Below are 14117 nucleotides of genomic sequence, written 5' to 3'. Positions count from 1 at the left end.
TAGTAGAAATATACAGTGATTTATTTTCACAGTCTAACGCTAAATTAGATATATATACAAATATAGGAAAAGAAAAGTAAAATGAATAGTAAAAATAAAGCCAAAATAAATTTTCTGAAAGCAATGATACGTAAGTTCATTAAACAGTAAACTAAATAAAAATAAATAATTTCTGAAATAAAACAAACCCAGAACTACTAAAATAAGTGTAATCATAGGCTAAGATGCTAGTTTTTCTCAATAATATGATGGAAACCCAACCCAGTATTCAGAAAGTAGTTTACGTTCTACTCCAAATATTAGTCTTGGTAAAGTGAGGAATGAACACTAAGCTTCAAATCCATTGACTTGTCTGGAAAAGTACAATTGCATTTTAATCTGTACCTTAGTACACTCCCTACTTGAGCCCAAGACTTTGCTTTGATTGGAAGAAAAATATCTCTTTACCTCATATTTACTCTGTGAGAATTTCTAGAAGTTCTGTCCTCCTAGTTTTCATATTCTGAAAATAAATAGTCAGGTGATGAGACTTCATACTGGTGATATGCCTATGCAGACCACCATGCTTTTAACAGGATGTTTGGGGGGAGTACATTTCTCATCTCCCACTGAAAGCGCATAAAGAAATGTTTGTTGCTTCTTTAATTACTGAGGTAATTGGTTGAACAAAACCTAGATTTCTGACAGACCACAAATGGGGTGCATTTATACAGACGTGTGCAGCAAGTCAAGGTTATAACTTGGCTCACGACAAATGGGAAGCATGAGCTGCTCTGTGGACATGGAGCCAGACTGCGTTTCTCATCAGTATGGAGAGCTTACGTCATTTTTCTGAGTTACAGAGGCCATTTGTTTACCTAAGTGACTCCTGTGCCAGGTACAGTGCTGCAGACAGGAAGCAGTGGATGAATGGAATGGCTTGCTCTCAGGCTTCTGCTCAGGGTACAGCACTTGCTGTCTCTGGTTTCTGGGTGGGGTGTGCCTTCAGCCACTGTTTCTCTGGTTGCCAGGAGGGACGGAGAAGATAAATGAAATGGCAGAGCATTTCGAGCCCTCATTCAGGCTGCAGTTGCTAGGTGTTTTTGGTTCCCAGATCGGGTGTGTACCATTTCTGTGGCTCCCAGAAGGGACAATGAAGATAGATGACACAGCAAAGTGCTTCAGATCTTTAGTTCAAGCTTCACTGCCTTCCGTGCTCTAATACAAGTTTCCCCAATACCTGTGAAAAAGAAGGAAAGTGCTTAAGCATTTTGCACTATGTGTGTAAAAGATATGAGGGTGAGATTTCTTACAAATATCATTTTTTTCCTTATGCAGACATGCTTGTACGTCATCAGCCTCCAAGAGATGGTCTCAGAATACTAATTGTTATTTAAACAAAGGGTGTCAGTACCGTTCATCACTGCCTTTCCTAGACTAAAGTAGAGGAGAATTCATTTAGAAAAAAAGAGGAGAGGGAAAGAGGCAGGCTGGAACATGAGGATGAAATCCTACTGAGTGGTGACAGTGGGAGCAGCAAGCCTATGGATGGGGAGGGAGATAGCTCTCTTGCTGTGGGCAGAGGTCACCACAGTAACTGCTTCCTGGACATCTCGATCTCAGCAACAGCAGATTACTCAGCTTTCCAAAGGCAAAGCAGAGAATGGAGCCATGGCTGGAGCCTTTGGAAACAGACCGTTTTGCTTATTCTTAAAGCCATCTGCAGGGGAGACAAAGAAGCAACATTTTCTCCCTATTCATTTTTACTGTTCCTTCTACAAGAAACCCAAGGGTACAGAGGAACTGTAGATCATAAAGCCTTGCTTGCATTGTAGCTCTTCAAAGTGATCAGCAGAGAACGGCTAATGGTTAAGAATTAGGCTGCTCCTTATGTGTATATGTATGTGTGTACACCGATGTACACACACATACTGCAGAATCAATAGGGATGATTTCATCTTACTTCTATTCTTTCTCTTAAACCCACAATTATTTATTTATTTTTTACATCTAATTGCCAGTTTTGCCTAAAGGTATGGTGAACTAAAGTCTGAGAATTAGATACACTACTCTATTTTGAAGATAGATAGTGTTAGGGAATAGTATGAGGGGACCTGACACTTATTCAGCCACAGCAATAATCTAGGCATCCACTGCTTCTCCCTGCATCCTTGCACAACACACTTGCTTATGCTGATACTGGTCTTAGTGAGGCTGTGTGATGCCAGCTGGCAAAAGAACACTGGAGAAAGCTGTATCTAACTAAAATAAATTCCTTGACTAGGTCACCTTACACTTCCAGAAATAGTGATCGTGGCACAACTGAGAAGTTGATAGGGGTTGGTAAAGATGGCTCAGTGGACTGAAGAAATACAGTGTGCAGTCAGCCTTTGATGTGCTAAAGAGGGCAGGGATACTCGTACTGCTTATATTTTGAGTCTTGGTTTACAAGCATTTAATGTCATTTGTGGTCCTGAAAGAAGAGGAGTGACAGGTTAGGAAAGGTACTTCCACATTTTGGCAGCTTTAGTCACTTTGTTGCTTCAGGAAGTACAGAGAACCTTGCCCTGAGACGTTAAGAGAGCCAGTGAAGGGAATTTTTCTGTCAGGGCAGGTATTATCTTTTTTATGTGTTTGTAAAATACTTCACACAGGAAGGGTGGGGTCTTCCTCTGATAGAAACAGCAAGAAGAATAGAGCACAGCAGGAAACCTTGCACTCAGCAAGATGAGCTTAATCTCATTAAAGGGACATGAGGATGATACACTGCATAAGCTGATTAACATTTACGTAGAGAACATTACTACTTTTGAGAGATTTTGAAAAAGGTGCCTATTTATAGTGTGAGGAAGCTGAAAAAAATAGGTGTCACAAAAACCTTGTTTATGTTTGTGCCCAACAGTTCTCTAGTAATTCAGAATAGAACTTGGCACTTAGAAATTTTCTTTCTAAGCATTTCTATAGGTGCTGTGGTTTAATGGAGTAGAAAACAAGAAGATAAACAGTGAAATGACTTCAGGAATACTTGATTGAAACTTAATTTAATGATCCTGAAAGGCAATGGATTAACAAGACTGAAAATTGAATTATTCATTTACGGAACAAGAACTTTCTGCACAGAACCAGTGACATCTTTTCATCTGATTCCGTGAACAGACTTCCACAAAGGACAAAGGCAATGTTATGATGAGAAATACAGCTTTTACTTCACACAACAATAGCGGGTGGTACTCCTTCATCTATTTGGGGCTGAAAGGAAGAATCTGGTGCTGGCAATATCTACCCATTAGTCCTTGACTGGAAATTATTAGCTTGTTTCATGTTGGTTTATAGAAAATCAGCAGATCAGCTGAAGTTCCTCAGGGATCTTGTTACTGACTTATGATGAATTTTAGTTGGTGGCCTGTAATCCAAAGGATGAGATCTCTTAGCAGTTTGTAGGATATGTATATATATTTTGGCCAAAGCAGTATTTGTTTCTGATACATGTAACTATTTACAGTTGAGGTTCTCCTGTAATTTTAGAGATGAAATCAGCTGTTTTTTCACACAAATGCATAGTCATATAATTGACTTGGCTTTGTTTTTAAAGGTATCTTCAAAGACTTTTTTTAATGGGCACCACTGTCTCTTCTTAGCTTAGTTGTGCACTTCAAAAAGGGTAGTTAGGGCATGGTCAAACAAGCTCTGACAAATCTAGCTTTTGCTTTTGCAGTTTAAGAAATTACTGCCCCCAGCTCTGTGTTCCACCTCTCTCCCTGAAGTTACCAACCCCACACCAGATTTTGTAAAGAATTGGCTGAGACATGTAAATCCATTCTCTTTTGCTGACTTTGTTTTGAGCACACTAACATCCAGTGGAGGACTGCTACAGCTTAATGATGCAATTTCTGTCATGACTATGAAGAAACACAAGGCTTGGTCACTGCAAACATTAGGGTACCTGTAGAAAGGCAAATCCATTAGGACATGAAAGGAGCCGGGGAACCCTTTGTCAGCACAAGGAAAGGTAATCTCTCCATTGGCTTCCATATGTCCACCCCTTCTACCATAATAACCTATGCCTATAGGACTGTATTCCTTCCCTTCCCTTCCCTTCCCTTCCCTTCCCTTCCCTTCCCTTCCCTTCCCTTCCCTAGGTGATAAATGCAATTCCCAGCTAAGCATACCCTACCTGAATAAAACCTAATGTCTGAAGCTGACACTGCCTTTATAATTGTGCTTAGTGACTCTCAAAAACACACCCAAGCAGGAAAGATCTCTAAAAAACCCTGACTTCTAAGCAGTAAATGTAGAATTTGGGGAAAAACCTCAAAGCTTATTTCCCAATTCATGGGCAGAGATCATTTGCATTTAAATGACTTATCTCTTGCCCATGAAGAATGTGAAGTATCACTCACAATCTAGGCCAGGTGGACAGGTAAAATAAAGTCTGTTAAATGTGAGAACTGCCACTCAGCCTACTGAAGCACACTAAATATTTAGATAGGTAATTACACTGTTTACCTTAATCAGAAAGGGCTTGTGAGGCTTTGAAAATATCCTTCCTTTGCAGGCAAGATATAAAGTGTTCTCTAATGGGAGTGAAGTTTATGAGGGGAAAAATGTTTCCTCTGTATAAGAATATTTGTGAGAGGAATTTCAATTGAGGGTAATTCATTAACAAGAGGGTGTCTAAGCATTTCTTTATCTAGTTTTTACCACGTGGAAAGATAGTTTTAAATAAAAATAACTTGAAATATTAATATGTATATATGAACAATTCACTGAAACACATAAGTGAAGCCTCAAAGATGCTTTACGCTCATGCTTCAAGCTTGCTTTCAGATGTTTCATAGAGTCATATTAACTACTGTAGTTTGCTGTCAGTGGTTGGCAGCAGGCATGTTGCTCACTACATCCAAATATGACATTTCAAATCGTTATTTAATCCATAAGGAAAGGGGTGATTGTCACATCTTGATATATTTAGTATTGGGAGATTGATAAAGGTTTGCTGTGCAGCTCTTAGAAATAATAGAATGTTATTGAATCAAGTGAGGCTCATGCAGGGTGTGCTATTGCTGCTGTAAATTAGAATTACAACCCATATGGTGACAGGCCTTGGTGGAATTGTATCTCGGGTTATCTTTACTAAGCTGCTTGCCTGAAAAGGTATGCACGTTATTTCTTTTTCTTACACTTAATGTATGAGTAAATTATGTGCTAGTGCTCTCTGTGAGGCCCTGAGATCCATAAAGGTATAAAATATATGTTGAATGGTAGTCTCAATATGTTGGTCAGTATATTTTGACTAATGATTTAGAAAACTGCAATTTTAATTTATTTTTTTTTTTTTTTAATGGAACATTACAATGTGACACTTTTCTTTCTCTTACTAAGAAAATATGTCCTATGCTACTTTACCTTCTGTCTCAGCTGGTATGCTTCTTGCCTATTAGTGTCCTGTAAGAACTTAGAGGATTTATTTCAGTCAAGTTTTTCACAGGGATAGATAGTTTTGGCAGATACTAGGTTCCTGCAAAGTTTGCAACAAAGACTTGACTAGGCAAGAAAGACAGACCCTTATAAATCCCTCCCTTGAAGGAAAGGGGAAATGTGAGCACAAAGCCAGGTAGACTTGACAGAATACACATCTAAGACCAATCCTGATATACAAATCCAAAGAAAGCTTCATTTGTGTCTGCTGCTCAGACACCTGTTTATTTATCAGCTTTTGATTTCCCTCTTCCTGCTAAATGTCTTTCATTGCCATAATGCTTAGAATCTGCCAGTCAAAGAATATGATAGGGAAAACCTAAGGTTTCATGGCTAGCAAAGGGGCAATCCAGCTACCAGTCTTCCCTGACCCTGCTTCTGGCCACCTTCTCATTCCCTTTCCTGGTGATGATTCAACTCACTAGCCTTAGAAAAAAAATAAATTGCTTCCCTGGTGTTTGTTTTTCTTCTGGGTTACTGAATTTAGTCTGTCCAGTTCACATTTCACAAGTGCCACAGCTAGCACAAGGGAGGTGCAAGAACCTGTGGGTTAAAAGCCATGAGCTGAAGGATTGAATCAATTTGATACTGTATTTTATTTTAAGCCCACTTTACCAGAGATTAGCTACACACAAGTTTTGTGCAGTGCTGGTGTTGAACCTAAAGTTAATCTGACCTAATCGTCCTAGGAACACCTGTTTCAATACGAGACATCTGTGGCCAATAAAAGAGTGGCCCACGGAGGCTCTGTCTATTATAAAAGAGAGAATATTGGAAATTCAGGGAATAAGATGAAAAATTATACCAGTCCCATCTAGAATTTATTTTATTTAGGCTGGAAAAGATCGAAAGGTCTGCCTAAGTCATCAAATCTAACTCTAGCTTACCACTGCCAAGTCTACCAATAAACCAGGTTCCTAGGCACCTATTCTACATGCTTTTTAGATACCTCCAGGGACAGTGACTCAACTTCTTCCCTGAACAGCCTGTTCCATTGCTTCACAACCTTTTCAATGAAGAAATTTCCTCTAATATAGAGCCTAAACTATTCCTCATGGAACTTGAGGCCATTTCTTCTTGTCTTACTGCTGCTTCTTGCTTGGATGAACGGATCCCCCCACACTCAATCTCATTTGAAGTAGGTGTAAAGAGGTATAAGTTCTCCTCTAAGCCTCATTTTCTCCTGACTAAAGAACCTCTATTCAGCCCCAAATGAACCAAGTGAACTGGCACAGCTGTATATCTCATCTTTCTGTCCTCCTTCTTGGCAGCTCGAATATACTGAGGCTGCAGTGGGAGTATGGCTCTTATTTGTGCTGGAGTGGTGAAGTGGTGCTGCATCTGCTTCTTGTTCCTCATGCTCATGACTCGAGCTGATGATCAGATCCCAGCCTATTATGAGAGAGTTAGTGCCCAGTAGATGTGTCAATATCGATTCTGGAAATGATTCTTTTGTGAATGAAAAGCTGGAAATGCTATTAATGGGTACATATTTCTTAGAAATTGAAAGGAAATAATAAATGAGGATGAAAGACCTCCCACAGCTACATACACACTAATTACAACTGCAAGGGCATAATTAAAAAGCCACAGAGTTCTAGGTAATATTTAAACTGATGAGATCAGCTGAAAATTATAAAGATTATTCTACAGGAAAACTAAATTAATATTTTCAGTATTGGCAAAAATATTTCCATGTGAAACACTTCAGGCATTGACATATTTGACTCACAGATTGTGATGGGTATTTAGTTAACACTTAGCCTTGACTCCTATAAAATGGTGGTGGCAGTGATTTGCTGTCTTGAACAAACCAGGCTTTAATTTGTTTTGGGATTCATTACATTCATTAATGAGCATTACTGTTCTTTGCCCGGTTTCTTAAGGTAAGAGGTTCATAGGTAACACAGAGTATGTGTTTACATGTGTGTATCCATTTCTTCCTGTCTGTGTGAATTTTGAGTCTGCTGACTATTTCAACCAAGTTCTTCAGAAGGGTGATATCACAGAAATGAATACCCTTTAATGAAAACAGGCAAACAGAAAAGAAACGCTGAGTGAAAGAACAGAACATGAGTTCAGCCATTACTACATCCCTATCCATAGAATTACTTCACCCTTAGGTAATTGGAGGTCATACCTTCTTAGGTACCCGAGAATCAAACCAGGATACAAAAATATGCAAGAAACAAGGCTCCTACCATTCACAGAACTTGTTGTTATATTATTATAAAGACACTAAGCCAGATATTTTTTGCTTTTCATACATTGTATTCTGCAGTATTTGTGTACTACTTTATCAGTAATATGTTGTTTTCAATTCAGTTATGCAAACAGTGATTTCTGTCATAGCTATTTTTGTAGCTGAAAACTATGACTGCCTAAGTGAAGCAGCATCCAAAACAGCCACACCATACTGCAGAGAAACATATGACTGTGAGTGCTCCATAAAACATAACTCACACAGAACAAAGAAACCTTTTCAGGTTACAAAGCATGATATGAAAGTTAGATTTCAGCACTTTGTAATCAAGCACAGTGTTGTCAAGCTAGTGTTAAAAGAGATACTCTGAATGCCAGAAAAAAACACAACAAACTGCAGCAGCATGGAGCTCATGAAGGCTAAATTTCCCTGCTAAGAAGCAGCGTGAATTAATTCATATTGCCATGGCCAAAATTATTCTCATATTCAAACCAGGCAATGTAACTGTTATTTGGGCATCTCTGTGCTGCACTGACAGTTGACACTCCTGTCTGAGTCCTAGTAAACAAATATAATAGGGTAAAACATGGTCCATGTCAAATATTGCATCAGCATCTTAACTTCCAGGATGTGCTCTGCATTGAAGATGCTCACACAGAAATTTAGGTGAAGACTTCTGGTCTCCGACATGTTATGTAATTGTAATTCTGGGGAAAAATGGGTGATTATATTCATTTCAAAACATGAGACTCCTCTTTTCAATGAAGTGAAATTTTCCTGAAGGAAGCCTATCAAAATTTCCCATTATCTGTGTCTAGAAAAGGATGCCTTTCCACTGATTTCTTTTTCAGTTTTATGAAAATTAGCAATATCCAATGACAGCAGGTTTTTTTTCCTTAATTTGCTGTTCACAACAAAGCTTACTTTAATACATTCAAATGTATCAAACTGTAGACTTATCCACACACATACACTGATGATATCTACCATAAAGCGCATGTATTGAATTTATATTGCCTCAATTAAGCATTTACATTTTCCCCATAATTTTTCATTTGCAGTAATGCATCTGTCAAGGAAAATATTTTACTGTGGATATGCAATGAAATGTAAAGCATTTTGCTGTGAGGAAACCAACACACCAAAAAATCTGTACCATTTAGGATTTACAGGACAGTATACGGGGGACAGTATGACAGAACTAGGTTCATAAACTTACTGAATACTCAGTTGTGCAAACACTGCTTGGTACCTAAGTCTTGCCTGAAGCCCCAGTCCCTCCTGACATAATGAAGTTCACACCTCATTTTTGCCCAGTCAGGAAAACTGTCTACTCTCCATTCTAATAAGTCTTTATGGGTATAGAAGAAAGAATATGCCAGTGGTTGGTATGGTAGCCACAGGCTACTTCTGTGATCTTGAGCATTAGAGGCAGAATTGTTAAAGAATGCAGGTAAGTAGTCAGTAGGCTTTCCAGAGACACTTAAGGGCCTGTTTGCCACAGAGAATAATCGGAATTAAGCACCTGGTGTTTTCAAATATCCTGACTCTGTGCCTATGACCATGTCTAGACTGCAGAGCAATGCACTCCAGGGCTCTCAATCTCTATACAGACAGCCTTCCCACGGAAACCAAGGCAGAGGGTGGGAATAAGGGGATGTTCCACTTAGAGTCTGAACTTCCTCATAGTTTTCTTGCATCTATAAGCACTTGAACAGTTTTAAGTTTCTAAACAAGCCTTAAAAATCAAACTCTTTATTGCTTTGGGACTTGTTTCCCCATCAGAAAGGCAGAAACAATATTTTTTTTCTTACATGGTCATTACAAAGAAAAATAGATGAATGATTTTGCAGAGTGCCAAAGCAATATAAACCAATGTGCCCAAGGAACTCTGTGAAGGGGCTGTACTAACAGGATGGAAAGACAGGTTAAGGCAGTACTTGTTCTCCCATTAGCATGTAGCATGCAATTCCGCATTCACTTTGCAGTTATATTCCTCCCTGGGATGTCAGAAACAGATACAATCTTCCCAGTATGAAATTGTGTCATTAACAAGCTGCTTCTGCATGTCTTTTCCACCTCCAATGGTTATAAAAATTCTCATTGACAACTGCACACAAACGTTTGATCTACCTTGGATCTCCATTTCTCCAAAAATAATGGCCAACTTATGCCCAGCATGTTCAGTGGCTAAGCTCTACTTTTGCACTGAACTGTGGGAGTTATTTATAGCTATAAATGAGGATGATTTTTTGAGAATACGGTCTCTATAGAAACTGGTGGTGGACTAGACCAAAGAGGTTTCTTAGAGGAAATTCCCCTGCTCTTTTTCCTCTGTAGATGATGCCAGAAAGAGCTTGAACTACTTGTTGGTTGGTAGAGATGGATGCGTTTGGCATATAAATACATTATTCATCTCTTGTCTATGAACAAAAACGTAAACATTTACAACTGACAGTATTTACTTAAATAAAAATCTTTCTTCAACTACATTTCATCTGGGTCCATGTGTTGACTTCACTTGCATTCCAAAAAGCCAAGGGAAATTCCAGCATACGCACACAAAATTACATTAAGATGGTGTTAGGGTTGCTGACTCTCATTCCTAAATAACACAAAAACTAAAAGTACAGGAAATCCTGAGTTAAGGCTCTTTCACAAACTTTAGACATAATTTCCTTTTTCATACATAATACTTCCTTCAGTGCTGGTGGAATCAATTTGTGGCTGGCTGTTCTGGCATTGGGACAATGAAGTGGGAGCAGAATGCAGCAAATCTGCGCAGACTCATTTCATTTCCACTTATATATGTGGTATTACCATAAGGCCAAAGCATTCAGGAGCAGTGACTTTGAGTGCTTAAAGATGAGATGTTTGAAGCACTCTGATTTTTGAAGATTGCTTCCAGGAAGTAAATTAAAAATCATGTTAAAAATTCAGAAAATTCTACACAGAGTAGGAAACTCAGGCAGAGATGCACTTTCAGGTAATTGCCAGTCCAGACCAAGCTGCCCACTCTGGTTTTAAGATTTTAACATCTTTCTGATCCCTAATAATTCAGTTTTCTTAAGGTACCTCATGAAATTGAAGCATTACAATAAACACTAGTCTTTCCCTGAGGGGAACTCCTGCTGTGAAAGATAATACTAAATTGCATTAGCAAGTTTCCTGTTGCCAAAAGGGTCTGCATTATGGGTGCAATCATTAAAAACCATCCATCTACTGAAATGCTATCAGTTTTAGGGGCTAGCTGCATATTTTGAGGCCTGCAAGTGAATTGCGCTTGCTGCTATGGAAGGAAGCAATAAATGTCTAGATGCTGATAGCAACGTTCCTCTCTATTTTGGAACAGGAAGTTAAAGAGCAGCATGCAGCTGAAACTGCAAGGAAAATTCCAGTCATCACTCTGAATTTGGTTACTGCTTGAGAACTTACCCACCTTGGCCAGGGCAGCGCTGCAACTCATGTATGAACCACAATGTTGTGGTATTTTTACTCTCATTTGGAGGAAAACAACAACAAAACAGCACAACAAAATTCATACTATCCTACAGCATAAAACAGTACAATAGCAGAGCTGCAAGTAAGACCCATCACTTTGGTAATGTCTTCCTATCTCAAGTGACACCAGACTTGGAAGATTTTCCTTAGCAATATAAACTCACTTATAAAGGTAAACTAAGCCCAATTAACTGGACACCAACAAACAGTTATGTACATTAAAAACCTTCTGTTCACACAGATTAATAACCACCCAGACAAACAGTGGTACTGAAGTCATTTCTATTTTATTCTGCATTTAAGATGATGCAAAGATGCAGCAGAAGGGATGGAAAGAGTCCCGTACCACTACCAATATGTGGCCATGCTTCCTGCATAACATACCTAATGGAAGTGTAAACACAAGGTAGTCAGTTCAACTGGCTGATCCAGTGGAAAATTAGTTATGAAAGAAATGAAAGAGCTCCTTGTGTCAGTCGGCTGTGTCAGGTCACACTTGAGGTAGTATCTTTATTATCACATACAACAACTGGGGGAGAGAGGAACAGAGCAAGACCAACAAGACAAGCTGCTATCAATGGAGTTCCACAGCTACAGTATGGAGACTCACCCTTAGACTCACCAGGGTGATGGTGCAGTTTGGCTTAAGGACACTGGGCTTCCTCTTCTACATGCATAAATGAAAGAAGAGGACTATGAGACAAATAAAGCACAAGAACAGCACACTGTTACCTGGTGTGCTGAAAGCCACCTGTGACAGACCACTGAGAAGTGCTGGTCTCAGGGTGGGAGATCTTAATTATGTTAGCAGCAGGACCCAGCTAGAATATGGCTGAAACATTTGAGGGAGTTAAAAATAAGCATTTGCTTTGTGTTGGAACATGACATGCACTTCAAACTAGGACAGAATGTAGGAATTTCTGGAGCCTGCAGTGTCCCACCCCTGCAGGAACAGAACTTTAATTTGCAGAATCTCTAAACTGCATTTCTGATACTCTTCCAATCATTACAGACCTTCTCAGCAGTTTGGACAAATAAATGTGTACTGATGTCCACCCTAGACAAAAAGAAGGAAATCATTTCATCTATGTCATCCATGTTGGCTATTTATTCTAGACAGCCATTACAAGAAACAGCAAGAAATATTCACCTCCAGAGCCATTCTCTTGCCTTATTTTGGATTTTTTCAGATGAAATGGATTGTGTTTCACAAGATGTTTATCTCTTTCCCTTGACAGTAAATGGAACTTAAGGTGATAAGTTCAGATGCAGTTGTCTGTGTTTCAGGCTACTGAAGTTAAGTGATCTGCATCTCATCTGAGGAGCTGTCACCTTCTGTCCTGCTGCAGATGATGAAGTACATGGTACTATGATCCAAATATCGAAGGGTTAATGTTGTAAGACTCAGAATTATTCAGTTTTACAGTTTCTGTCACTCTATTGCCTTAGAGGCTTTCCCTACCTAGTTAGCTTCACCTCAATCTCCATGTATCAAGACAAATCCAAAGGCAGTTCATATCTCTCTTAACTAAGCCCTTTAGAGGAAGTTAAAAAAAAAAAAAAAAAAAAAAAAAAAAAAGCATATTTCCTGGATTGCATTAGCAAAATTTTTATAATTACAAATCAATGCAGGCTCCATTCAGTCACTTCTCTGCAACCTCCCGGCATATTGTTTTGCTGAACTTAGACCTAGAAGTATGGAAAAGCTAAATGTCTACTGGTTTCCTTGGAATCTTTCTGAATCTCATAATCAGGGAAATGTCCTAACATTTACCTTTAGTAGACTGTCATTTAATTTAAATCTTCATGCTCCAGTCGCAGTGACCTTCACAGCACTAAACAGCCACTCCTCTGTGTTGGTACTTTGATGTTCCAGACATTTGATGCAGTTATTACATAACTGTCAGTATTTAGTGATTCAGGTGAATCTGTTTGGATCTTCTAACATTACTGTGCCAAATTACTCCACAATCACAGAATCACTAAGGTTGGAAAAGACCTCTAAGATCATACAGTGCAACCATCCACCCATCACCAGTATTTGTCACTAAACCATATCCCTCTGTACAACATCTAAATGGTTCTTGAACACCTCCAGGGACAGTGACTCCACCACCTCCCTGGGCAGCCTGTTCCAGTGCCTGACCACTGTCTCAGAGAAATGAAGCTGTCCCAGGCAGAAAGGGACCGTCTTTAAGTGTCTGAAAAAAAATCTTGAATTTTGATTATTGTATTGCAAGAAAAAGCTTTATATTTTGGAAGTTAACTTCAATTATTGTGTGACTAGAACTGACTTCATAACATGCAGAATGAAACTACGACCTTGTTGAAGCAAGTGGAATTTTGTCATTAACTTACAAGATGTTATTTTACCCTCAAGGCAGTAAGAATATGTCTAACAGAAACCTTAATTATTAGTATTGTTTCTATTTACAAAGATCTTATAAACACAGCTTGAAGTGTACGAATGTTTAAAATATTATTAACATTAAGAACATTTTTATCATGTATTTGTAACATATTACTAGACAGAAGATAGGGGGAAAATGCCATTTGATATATATAAAACATAAGTAACTCACCCACATCAGCACACATTCCAAAGACCCACCACAGCATTCCAAAGAATTGTGAATACTCAGCTCTGGTTTTCTGTTGGGTTCTGTTGGCTATCTTTACCTTGAAAAAGCTCTCCCAGAAAACAGCTGAAATCCAGTTAAATATATAAATATATAAAAATTTATATCTTTTTATTTACAATCACATTTCCTTTGACCTATATGAAATCTGTCAGTAACTCTTGGAGCTTTTACAGTCTTACTGGGTTTAGAATCCCTCTTGGTAGCAGCCATGGATATACAACTACTGCCAAAGGAGAGAAGCTCAAGTGTTACTTAAGGTTTCCTTCAGATAAGGACACATTTCAAGGGATTTTTTAGCCCCATGTTGAGCCTTC

The sequence above is a fragment of the Coturnix japonica genome, chromosome 2, assembly GCF_001577835.2.
Source record: "Coturnix japonica isolate 7356 chromosome 2, Coturnix japonica 2.1, whole genome shotgun sequence".
In the NCBI taxonomy this organism is placed as follows: domain Eukaryota; kingdom Metazoa; phylum Chordata; class Aves; order Galliformes; family Phasianidae; genus Coturnix; species Coturnix japonica.
Note: the sequence above shows the minus strand (reverse complement) of the source record.